Source organism: Acomys minous (assembly GCF_964271855.1).
Source record: "Acomys minous genome assembly, chromosome: 13".
In the NCBI taxonomy this organism is placed as follows: domain Eukaryota; kingdom Metazoa; phylum Chordata; class Mammalia; order Rodentia; family Muridae; genus Acomys; species Acomys minous.
Window position 1 is genome coordinate 85,375,564 of NC_140495.1, and position 13,205 is coordinate 85,388,768.

General features: G+C 39.7%; 1 pseudogene across 1 annotated transcript; it reads right to left on the reverse strand.

The window, feature by feature from the left end:
- Positions 1-241: 241 nt before the first annotated feature.
- On the reverse strand, positions 242-12,752 carry LOC311580733 (ADP/ATP translocase 2-like; annotated as a pseudogene). Its single transcript has 3 exons — positions 12,575-12,752; positions 11,294-11,480; positions 242-1,071 (listed from the first exon to the last, which is right to left on the reverse strand). The product of its transcript is annotated as an ADP/ATP translocase 2-like (transcript).
- Between the last annotated feature and the right edge of the window lie 453 nt (positions 12,753-13,205).

The window sequence follows — 13,205 nt, forward strand, 5'->3', positions numbered from 1 at the left end:
CATCATCATCATCATCATCATCATCATCATCATCATCATCATCACCATCATCATCATCACCATCATCATCATCATCATCATTTTTGTCTCTTCTGGTTTCTGTGCATTTTAAAGACATTTTTATTTCTTCAAATTATACTGAAATAAAAAAATGTAATTGAGTTCTGTCACTGTTGTGATTATGGAAATGGATTTAATGACACATCTGTTCCTGGGGATAACACTTAGGACATAATTGTATTTACTTCTTGATCTCATCATACAAGACAAGCATAAAGGCACCACCCATGACTCTGAGAACATTGGACCATGTGTCCTTCAAAAAAGCCTTGCTTCCTTCATCAAGAGGGATCTTCCTCCAGCAGTCAGGCATGCCTGTATACATGATATATGTTCCTTTGAGTCCTGACAGCATCATCGTAAGAGGGTGAATGTGTCAAAAGTCAGGCCAGCAACAACAGTAACAGACTGTACAGTCATCGAGCTGATGAAGATGGGAGTATTCTTGGGATCCGGAAGCATTCCCTTTTCAGTGTCATAGATACCAAAGTAGGCAGCGTGGTAGATGATAATGCCCTGTACTGACACATTAAAGCCTTGGTTCCGGCTCTTAAGTCTATCAGATTTGTAGATCTTAACCTGGCAGTCATTAAGGCCTTTGAATTCCCTTTCAGCTCCAGCTTTGTCCACATTTGCTGCTAGATAGGCACAGGCAAAATCAAGAGGGTTCACAAAACACAAGTATTTGGCCCATGTGGTACTACCTGATTTCCTGCAAAGTAGCACCAAAACTGGGCCCCCTTGTCCACACAAACTAGAAAGACATATTTGTGTTTATCTTTGAATTCAAAGTTGGGAGTCTGGGTGGGAAAGTATCTGATGACATTGGTCAGGTTACCATGCCAGAAGGACAGGACTCCCTGCCTCTTGGGCATAGGAACCATGCAGTCTATGGTGCCCTTGTATTGCTTATCTGCCTTGATTTGCTTGCTGGCATCCTGCACCTGTAGCAGCAGCTTGACCCACTCAATGGGTGGTGCTACCTCCCTCTTGAAGGTGGCCTTCTTGCACCTGCCGAGAAGAACTTGGCGAAGGACACACCACGTGAGTCATGTTGAAAGAAAAAAAGAAGAGGCAGGTGAGTGCAGGACAGGACTGGGTTGACAACAGTCTTGGGCTCTGGACTCTGGAACACTTGGATTCTTAAACATGAGAAAATATTCAAGTCTGAAGTTAAAAGTCAGTTCCTCTTTATGGAATTCCTTTCTTTCTCTCAGCAATTAATTTCCACCCGTTCCACATTCTGTCTTCTTTAAACATTGCTCCCCGTGTGGAGGTCTCACACACTGTCTGCTTTGGGTTTGATAGGCTGGGGGTGACACGTCGGTATCGTTACTTACTATCTGGTTAACCCTGAGCTGGTTATGAATTTAAGCCATTATTTGATTATATGTTAAATGGACATAATGATGCTGCTTTTTGTAGTTTTGTTATAGAGTTTAAGCATAACTATTTATTCTCCCCCTCGACGTGTGTGCCTGATAAAAATTGTTATTTTTCTAGTGTAATAAGCCAATGCCCTTAGTATCTTTGGATGAAAAAAGAAATAGAAAAGAAAGAACATGACTTCTCCTAGGTATGATGAAGGAGAAAGTGTAGACATTGGAAGAACATAGCCAGGGACAGAGACATTTGGGAGAGTCCAGCGTGGACATGACCCTGAGCTGTGTAAGGAGAGGTGGGAAGGGAAGGGACAGGGTAGAGTAGGGAACCAGGTGCAACAACCCGGAGGCCCAAAGGAGAAAGGACGAAAAGGACCAGTTTGATTATATAGGGAATGGTAGCAGGGGAGGGGATGGAGAAATTCATGGTAGGGGACAGGGTATGCCAGCCAACAGGGCCCTGTAACAGGTGTAGACTGATGGATACAGTGAGAACCTGGCTGCCAGGTCTGCTTTGATATGCTAAGTAGGTACCTCAGTCATTTGTCCCAGGTTTGAAACCTAACCTCTTCCTTATGACTTGTTTAGGGACAAAGACCATTTCTTAATCAATTTCTTTTGTTCTTGCTATGTGGACTATTCCACAGACAACTTCATTATCTCACCATTTTTGATATTCCTAGGAGATCCCACCTTTTGGGAACACATGGATACACAGGTAGGTTACTATGCTAAGTGACATAGGCTAGACACAGGAAAAAAAAACAGTTCATAGTCTCAGTTATATGAAATGACAAAAATCTTCAAATACACAGAAAGAGATTTAGGATAGTGCTTACTTAGGTTAGAGTGAGGTGGGGGCAGGGAGATGTAAGCAGAAGGTAAGTTGTAGTTAGGAGGACTAATACAGGTAATATGACTGTACGCATATGGCAGTGTGCAAGAGAATAGACTCGAGGTACTTTTTCCATTAATAATATAACTAAGCAGTGCATTATGATATAATATATTGATTTTCTAGATTGTAATAATCATTTCACTATACATATGTGTATCCAAGCATCATGTTGTGGATCTTAAATATACAATAAAATATGAAAGTATTATCATTGATGTCATACGATATTATCAAGGTGCTAAATGTAAATTATATACACAACATATGTGCATCTCTATATGCGTGGATTTATGAGTGTCTGTGTGTAAGTATATAATTATTTAGTAAACACGTTTCTGATTTCCCAGCTCTTTACTAAGAACCCCTGTTCATGAAGAGCATCTAATATTTTAGAATTATTATGAATATTTAATTATTAAAAGCTGCACTTCCAAACAAGATGGAATACACTTGCAGGAGATGATTTTAAGTAGGAAAAAAGAGACCAGATTCTGTCAGCAGTAGAGAGAATTGGAAATTATACAATTGCCACAATGACTGGAATAGAAATGTTCTCTCTCTCTCTCTCCTTCCTTCCTTCCTTCCTTTCTTTCTTCCTTTCTTTCTTTCTTTCTTTCTTTCTTTCTTTCTTTCTTTCTTTCTTTTCTTTCAAAGCACTTATGGAAAAAGCACAGGCCATTACCCCAGAATCTGCAATGCCATGCTGGGAAGTTGGAGAGCCAAAGCACGTTAAAGCCAATGATTTGTGGAGTCTGCCTTTCTGCTTGTGCTTCTCTATAGGGGGCATATGCAACCCCCACCGCTAAATCTAAGAGTCAAGGGATTCTGGGAAATGGAGTTCAGCTTTACCCAAGAACCTAAATATCTGCCTTCACCAGGCAATGAGGATCCAAAGATTGTCTACAGGGAAGAAAACAACACAATGGAAAGTCATCCTATTTGAAAGGAATGGACTGCATCGTGGAGCACGTTTCTGAGGGGGGCTTGAAGGGAATACAGAATACATCTGTCTCCATTCCTTCTGTAAGCTGGATGAGAAAGACAGAGGGGAACTGAGCCTGGACAGCAGCAGCACTACGCGCGCGACCCATCTGCTTTTGAGCTGGCTATGAGCAGGACTCACTGCTGTGAGAGCACCTGGCAGTGCAGGGCTCTGTGAGGCTGCCTTACAGCTCTGCTCTTTCTAGTAATTTTCTGTTTGTTGACGGTAGGGTGGGGAGGGGCAAAAGCATTTGGCTCTATTCGACCCAAACATGCAATATAGTTTGTTAGGAGAGGGTGACCAAACAGCACCATTTCTGTGACGTTTTCTATTATTTCTGTCTTGATTCCTATTTTGCCACTGTTAGAACAGCAGGTACATCGAATAGTCTGGGGCTGTGTCTCAAAACTTCCACACAATTGATTCTGCATACGCACATATGACATGAAACTGTTAGCACCTCACTGAAGGCTTAAAATAACCGTTTGAACTATTCTTACTTAAAAAACCAAGAAGACTCCCTTACACTACTGCCTAAGAGCAAGTGTCAAAACAAAATAATTAGGTATTTTGGGTTAAAATAACAACACTATTAATTAATAAACAACAAAGTTATAATGAGGAAAATAAAGGCTGATATAGTTAATTTCTAAAGCAGTATTGTGTGCCTTTTTAGATTTTAACAAGCACCCACATGCCCACACATACTTTCAAACTTGGTGATAGTTGCATATTCCTTGTAAAGTTCAATCTGTATTTTAAAAGGTAACACTTAATAATAAACATTTACTATATCAAGAACATATACATTTTATCCTGATATTTAAAGGCTGTGCACAACACACTCAGAGGTCAGCCTTTTGTATATTTTATGGAATGTATCGTGAATTGCATGTGCAAATGAACTGGTAAATGAACATGGTATGAACAAATTCTAATAGGATACATGATTTTACTTTTATGTAAAATTATGGCTGAAGAAAACTAGAGCTATAAGCTGTAACTAACTAATAAAGACTATATTGGCTGAAAAGTAAAAAACTGGAAAAAACTGAAGCCATAATTGTATTAATTCTGGGTGAAATTTGTTCCTATTAAAGCAAGGGTATACTTTTTCATAAAATTAACTTGTTTTTCAAGTATATATGGAGGGGACACTCACATAAATTTAAAAGGACAGCTTAATATCATACAGTTCTATATATGCACACTGTAGTTTTATCCATCTGTAGGAAAATGGGATCAGAAACTATCATATTAAGCAAGTAACCCAGACTCAGAAGACAAGGACCACATGCTTTCTCTCATGAGAAGATCACAGATTTTAATTTCTATTCTTGTGTATATATGTGGAGGGGTATGTGTACAGTTCATGAAACTGTAGTGGGATCATAGAAAGAGAAAAAGGAAGCTTAAGGAAGGGATAAAGGGATACATGAGCCATGAAAGCAGAGTGGGATGGCTATACTTTTCTGCTGCAGTGATAAAATACCATGACCAAAAAACAATTTAGGAGAGGAAAGGTTTATTAAGGGTTTATTTTTGCTTTCACTTTCAGGGGATGATAGTCTATCATGGCCATGATGGCATGGCAGGTGTCAGGGAAGGCATGGTGACAAGACCAGAAGAGGGTGGTTGTGTTCCATCTGCACACAGGTAGGAGAGAAAGATAACAAAAGTGGGATTGTAAAACTCTCAAGCTGATCTGCAGGGATATAATTTCTCCAGGAAGGCTCCACATGGTAAAGCTTCCATCAACTTCCCAAACAGTATCATCAACTGGAGACAACATGCGCAAATACATGAGCCTATGAGGGACATTTAGCATTCAAACTACCATAGCAGACTACCAGGCAAGATAAGGACCAGGAATAGCAAGATAAATTTAGGAATTTGAAAATTGCGCCTTTCTATGAATTACCTTTGCTATTTCCTGGGAATGTGTTTCTTTAAGTGACCGCTGGCACTTTGGCTCTAGCTGACTGGGATCTTAGCAAGATTGCTTTCCAATAGATATCTTACAGTCATTTAGGCATTTTTTTCCCCTGGAGACAGGGTTTTTCTTTGTAGCTTTGGTTGTGCTGGACTCACTTTGTAGAGCAGGCTGGCCTCAAACTCACAGAGATCCACCTGCCTCTACCTCCCCAAGTGCTGTGAGTCCAGGTCTGCAACATCTCACCTGGCTCATTTAGGCATTTTTAAGTTTCCATAAGCAATGTTTTGGAATTGTCCACTTTTTTTGGTTAAATTTATTCATAATTACTTTTTTATTTGGCTTCTGTAGTAAATACAACTTCTTTAAAGCTCTTTTCTTTCTTTTTTTTTTTTTCAGATTCTTCCTTCCAAATGCACAAAAGTACAATCAATTCCCACCCGTGAATTGTGTGTCCTGCTACTTTGCTGAATTCGCTTTTTAATTCTAGTAGTTTCCTTTTTATGCTCTAAAGGCTGTTCTAGTCATGAACAAATATGCAAGTATGGATAATATTGCCATTTCCTTCACTATTCAGAGGGTTGTTTGTATTTTGGCCTGTTAAATAATATTGGAAAAGCCCATCATCTCAGGGGAACAACCTCTGCATTATCTCACATATTTCAGGGAGAAAGGCCTGAATCATTTTTCATTTCCTAGGGGAAACAGCATCTAGCCTCTCCCATTATATGGTATTAGCTGTAGGATTTTTATGAAGGTCTTTCACCACACAGAGGAAGTCACTTTTTACTATCATAGAGGAATTATTTTTTATCTTCACAACTTTACTTCTTGTGCTGGACATCCTGGGGTCTGAATAGGATGATGTTATTACAGAGACTTTATGGGTCAGAAGAACAGCTTCTTCTTCTTCTTCTTCTTCTTCTTCTTCTTCTTCTTCTTCTTCTTCTTCTTCTTCTTCTTCTTCTTCTCTCCTCCTCCTCCTCCTCCTCCTCCTCCTCCTCCTCCTCTCTTCTTCTTCTTTCTTCTTCTTCCTCTTCTGACAGCACACATTTATTCTGTAATGTGGCACATGATATTGGCTGATTCTCACATGCAGAAATACTTTTTCACTCATAAAGTGATTTCTCTTTGGCCTTGTTTGTTAGCAGTTAATTTATTTTATATCTATATGAAGAATATTGGTCTACGTGTGGGTTTTTCTTCAGAATGTGTTTGCCTGCCTTTGGTGTCAGGTAGTGCTCCTCTCAGAATGGCTTAGGAATATTCTTTCTTCTTCTATTTTTCAGATGACTTGTGTTGTTTCAGTTTTTGTTATTCTTCCTCAAACTTCAGTAGTTTTTCTTGTCTTAACTACACTGTCCTGTTCATCATGTAAGAATGTCAACTCAGATACTGTATGCTCATATGCTCCTTTCTCTATGATTGTGTATGCAGAGTTCCCATCTGTCACCCTTTTGTGCTTTACTCCTTCAAATCTTCTAGCATGGCTGTTTTAAGGTCTGATAGACTATAGTCAATTTTATGACTCTATGAAATGTTTGGATTATATTGCAAAACCTCCAACTCATGCTAACTTTTTAGAATGCTGAGATTTTATTTATTCATTTGCTGGGAAGTTTTATTAATGATCATTTTAGGCCATGTTAAGTATATCTTACGTAACACTAGTCTAGCACATTCCTTACTCGATGGCAGGAAAGGCGGCCCTTTGGGAGTCTCAGTTAGATGTTGAGTTGTTCACTGAGGCTGCTAGTGTTTCTAGTCTCATTAACTGACAGTGGGATGATATCTTTCCAATGAGAATACAAGTCTCTTTGCTAATGAGTTTTCTTAATACCTTGACAGTAATGGTAATAGTATATTTTTCAAGTCATGTGCATGTCCAATATACTTTTTTTTTTGCATCAGCTAGATAGAAAATATGTACCTGGCCTACAGAGTTTCAGAAAGAGCGAGGAAGACATTTTGAAAAGCTTAAAATTGATTCATATGTTAGCAATATAGACTTCTCCATGCTGGTATGAAAACATCTCTTAGCACCAGATAAGTCTCAGAACATTCTATGGTGTGTCACATCATGTTAGAAGGACCTTCTTGTACCTTGGACTTTCAGAACCAGGCAGGAATGCTGAACTTTATATATGTAGGCTTCAGGGACTTAATTCAGCTGTGCTTCACTTTTGCTTTGGAGCTCCACACTCATAGACTCCATGGGACTCTTAGGGTGCTGAGTAAGTTCAAGCACATCATCACTGTTGACTCTCTGAATAATGATGAGACTAAACCAATGGGCAATCTGTCATTTTTTCTTACCCCAGGAAGTAGACAGTAGATAGAGAGACAGAAAGGTGGAGTCAGCTAGCCATAGCAGGTACTAACCACACTTCGCATCCTCCTTTTGGTAGCTATAGTTCTTTCCAGGTTTCACTCTACCAAATAACTTTGCACCTATAAAAGCCTTTCTCTTGGGTGCTGACACCCTCAGTGCTATTTCAAACTAAGACATGCCCAGGACACAGGCTTACGTATCAATGCTCTGAGCTGACAGTTACATTGAGCTGAGACAGCAGTCATGTCTGGGGGTCCGAGTGTGTAGTGGGGAGCTCGCCAGTGGCTGCTTGTCTTCTTTCCTTAATGGTTACAAACATATATCACATAGATGTGTTTTTCAGAGTCTTTCATTATCAACTAGGTAGGTCATAGTCATTGTTTTGATTTTAAGTTTATAATGAGGGTGGTAACTAGTTAAGGCTTTCTGTTCCCTTCCCAGTGCTTGAATGTCTATAAAGGGACAATATAAAAGAGAAGTTGCTATAAGTAGCAAGAATTCATGTCAATTTCTATGTTTTATTTACAATAGCTATTTAAGTAAATTATATAAGTACTGTAATTAAGATATTTTAAAAATTCTATGACACAAATGATATTATATACATATTAAAAAACAGGAGGTAACTTATGTATTATATTGATATATGTATGCAATAAAGCTAATAGTCTTTTAAGAGAAACCACACCTAATTTTTCACTATATTTCTGAGTCATGGCTCCAAATAATGTTCATAATCTTCTGAAATTATATCATACATAGTATTCCTTTTTAATAAATCTAACCATTTGTTTAAAAGTCATTTTTAAATGATGATTTTAAGGTCTTAGGTAAGAATTCTTCTATTATATCACCCAAACTATATAAATAGTGTATGTGTATGTGTGTGTGTGTGTGTGTGTGTGTGTGTGTGTGTGTGTGTGTGTTGTGAATGTGTGTGTGTATCTTCGATTTAGGGCTTGACAAATCCAAGGAATCTCAGTCTTCTGCTTATTCTTATAAGGGACACAAAACTGAGAATGTATTTGTTCCCTTTGGTTGCTGGATGAGGCCTCTCTGATGACTATTGAGCAAGGCACCAATCTATGAATATAGCCGAATATCATTAGGGATCATTTTTTTTGACTTTTTTTTTGCCAGAAATATTTGGTTTTGTCCTTGCTCTCTGGGTGGCCCTGCCTCTGGTTCCTGGCCATCCAAGCAGGATTAGGTGTGGGGTCCCTCTCATGAGGTGAGATGAACAAGTCATGGTTGGCCACTCCCATGAGTTCTTTAGCACCGCTCTCACAGCAGTCCCTTGCAATCAGCACCTAGGGCCCCAGACATAACAAGTGGTCTGCCACTGAGCCCCTTCTCCCACTTCCCTCAGCCCTGATTTGGTTTTCGTTATTTTCAGCTTGATACAGGGTTTCACTAAGTGGCAGACGTTTTCCTTGAACTCACCCTGTAGTCAGGCAGGCCTGGAACTTATTCTTCTGCTTCTGCCTTCTGGCCATCTGGGATTAGATGCCTGCACCACCAGATACCATTTCACAGAAGCCTTCAGTTTTATGTGAGTGTGATATTTTTGTTCCTTTATATGTAATATATATCTCAGTTGTGTTTGAAAATCCAAGTGGCTCAAATTCATAAATGAGAACAAAAATATTCAGTTTCCTCGCAGAAACTTCAAGTTGCTACAATCAAAACTTATTTCTTGAAAATTTGATGGTAGTGTTGAGGTTCCATTCTTTCTTAAGCTTGATCTCTTCATTTTTTCCCCCAAAGCTTCTGAGAGTATGGGGTTAGGTTCCATGACAGTATGTCTTTCATTCCTCCAACATCGTTGGCATCACATTCTCCGCCTTCAGATAGTCACAGTGTTAGGATTCTGCCCCAGTTTGCCAACCTGTGATGTCATTGCCTACCTGCACTGGGCGTGGCCTTACCTGGGATTATAGAAAAGGACAAACCCACCTACCTCTTACCTCTCTCCGTTTCTCTCTTTCTGGGGTGCCCCCTCTTCCTTCTCTACCAATTCTCATATAATAAACTTCTCCAGATAATATCTGTTGTATGGTAGATTTTTCATATTTCATACTCATATTTTACTGGTATTTCACACAGTCCTTCCATCCATTTCCTGCTGTACATTTTTACCCTAGCTTATGTCAAGAAAAGCTTTAGCTAAGATTTCCCCGTTCGGCCTCAGCCTGCTTAGTGTTTGCTAAGTTCTGGCTGCTTAGCCATTTCACCAATCTGAGAGCGAAAGGTCCCTCAACAGTGTGTCCAATTTATCCCCTGCTTATTTACTTCCCAAACTTGCTTGCACCTCCTAGTTCCTTCCTTGGTAAATGTCTCTGATTCACTCGTGAAGGCCACTGATTTGGGAACCACAAGCTTCAAGGGTACTGTTTCCCTTCATTTGCATTTGAGTCTAAACCACAACTCCAGTAGCCTCCTACTCACCAGCCAGCGTCAGCTTACTTATTCATGTCTCCATCAGCACTAATGTTTACATTAAGAAAGAAAATAATGTAAAACAAACATTATTATGCCACTTCCACAGCTGTTAGCTCTCCATTACTGGGAAGTATAGTGACAACTGTTTTGTTCACAATTGAGGGCATTCCGAGGAGATTGGTCTTTCAATCACTTCTCCCTGGCAGGACACTCTTGCCCAGCCATAGAGGAAGAGGATGCAGGCAGTCCAGATGAGACTTGATCTGACTTGGGGTCAGATGGTAGAAGAGGAAGGATTCCCCATTCTGAATAAATTAAATGAATAAATTAAAAATAAACATATTTTTAAGTATTATAACAGTCCTGGAAAAAATCCTCTATTTTCTCAGGTTGAAACCCATAGATTCCTTGATATTTTTCCTTTTCTCTCTGAGTTCCAGCTGCACTGTTTTTCCTTAGTCTTAGGAGTTATTGCTTAATGATAATTTCCCACTGTGATTTACCTCAAAGAGCCTTAGAATGCCTTTGGTGTTATTTGATAATTCAATTCCTGCTCATGGTTTGTGTAACTCCTCCAACAAAGCAAAGCCCACTGCCGGGCAACCTACTGCCTTAGCCTTCAAACACACTCTGGAAAAGTCTTAGCCTGTTTCATTCATTGCTCTTACTTACTCATCTTGGGGACCCAATCTTTTCAATTGGTAAGACATGAATCCAGAAGGTGTCTGATTTCAATTTTTAAAACTATCCTGATGACATATAGCAATTGGTCAAAGTTATGGGTTATGTTGGGATGATTTGCTGCATGTGCATGTAATTAATGATTAATTCAGTGAAATTAGTGTATCCCTGCAGAGTTATCAGTCATTTTTAACTAGGGCATTAAAAAGTCTCCCTTTTGGCTATTTGCAGTATATTCCCCATACTGTACAATAGAACAGTAGCACATGTTCCCAACTGTGGCTTTGTTCTGTTGGCCAATCTTTCTCCAATTCTTTTCCCTACCTTTAGCAATCTTAATTTTCCTACATGGGTGCCTTCTTTAAGATTCTACATATGACTAATTATGTGTGTTTTTAATATTGTGTTATTTTGCTTAACAGCATGCTTCATATATAACTCAACAAATATCTAATCAGGACAGAGTATTTGAGCTACTGTTCTTCACCAAAATTAAGGAAATCCTTCCAGGGAAATGCCTCATAATTTTGGGTGGTAAGCTGGTAATAGTAACCTTTTATTTCATATGCATGCAGTACTTTACCACATGCTGCTCAGCTGAGCCTTTCTGTGTTCCTGTGCAATGGAGAAAACCCAGAGAGGCGGTCCTGGGGGATCCAGGGTTTCCATCATCCTGTCTGCCTGCAGCTGCGCTACACAATTCTCTGCTGGGAATGCTGGCCACGGGCTCCCAGGCTGCAGCTGAGCCAATGGGGCAGAGAAAAGAGCTGCTACAGACCAAAAGAAGGGCAAAATGTGGACAGAGCACATCCAAATGTAGCCTCTGCCAAGAATTCCACGTGCGTAGGGAAACATCTTGCAAATGATGAACAGACTCATCTAATACCCAGACCCTGCTGCTCGAGTAACCCCCACTGCTACATTTCCCCCCAAATACAGCCAGTGCTGGAGCAATCCTGGATACTGAGGGTACTGGAGCTAGAAGGACAATGAAAGCCTATTCTATTCACTTCTCTTCCTTCAGTGCGGAAACCCAGGTGCAGAAAGATCTATTGTATCTGTGAAAGGTCAATCTGCCCTTTGCAATTGCTGAACTCTTAGCCCTTTCTTTCTTGAAACTCATCTTTAAGTACCACTCAGCAAGGCATTTCCCCAATGTTTATCACTTGGGACAACTATAGTCACTAGTATTAAACAAACAAACAAACAAAGGAAAATAGATAAAAATTAAATAAGGCATAAAGCAGGGAGTTAGTTTGATAAATTGGACAGAAAGGGTGACTCCCTTCACTCCTTAGCAACTGCTTTGGAACTCTAAAGTGCTTTAAAATCACTTATTTCCCCCTAAATGCTTTATATCCTCCTTTGAATAAACAGTATTTAATCAGTAGGGTAGGCTGGGTAATTACTCTCTTGAGAATTAGCACACTATTGGATTTTTCAGTTCCGAAGTGCAGTCTGTTCCCAAGCTTTTTGTATTCATAGTGAGTTCTCTAAGTAACTCTGCGTATCTACATATGTGATCATAATTGAAAAGCACAAGGGAATGTATTGATCCCATGAGACTACACATCTGAGGCCTTTGATTTCTATGCAGCTGCTGTTTGAAGTCATTCCATATTGGGGCAGCTACACAGAAGCGTATGTGGAAACCTACTGCATAACACATCAAATTCATTCAGCATGAGCAGATAGTCTATATCAAGTGTTCATCTTATACAGTGTTTATGATATCTGGGACCTCTGGCCATAGCTTGTCCTACAATATTATTTTGGTGTTCAAGAAAGCTAATATTAACTGTTTCTCTTGCCCGTTCATCTAATGGAGCACCTCTTTCCTTTAAGGATCTAATTGCCCTCTTACATTCCGTGTTAGCATTCTCATATGCCATAATGAGTTTCAGTGTCTCTTTGGTGTCAGCGTCTGCTATTGCTCTATCTAGCGCTGATCCCAATCTCTGCAAAAACTCTGTGAATGCTTCCTCAGGCCCCTGAAATATCTCAGGAAAGGGAACAGTTGTCTTACCAGGTTCCTCCACCATGTCCCAAGCCCTTAAGGCTGTAGCATGACATTGTTCAATCACTGTGTCATCATATTGGACTTGTTGTCCTAAGTCAGCACATCATCCTTCACCAAGCAATTGCTCCTTACTAATATTTATGTCCCTTTTCTTATTTTTTTGTTCTATTCTCTCTGTCTCCTGTCGCCACCCTGGTAACCACTGTAGTGGTTGTGCAGCTTCTAATACTGCCGAACCCAAACTTTCCCAATCTTGGGGAACAAGTCTATGTTGTGTGGGCCAGTTACTCAGCATTGGTTTAACGAAAGTGGAATGTAATCCATACCTGATGACAGATTCCTTAAAATGTTTTAAATCTAGCATATCTATTGGACTCCATGCCATTTCATCATAACCCCTCAGCACCATTTTGAGCAGGCACATGTTTTACAGCAACTGGAAAATCTGATGGTGACTGTGTGACCTTGGGGGGTT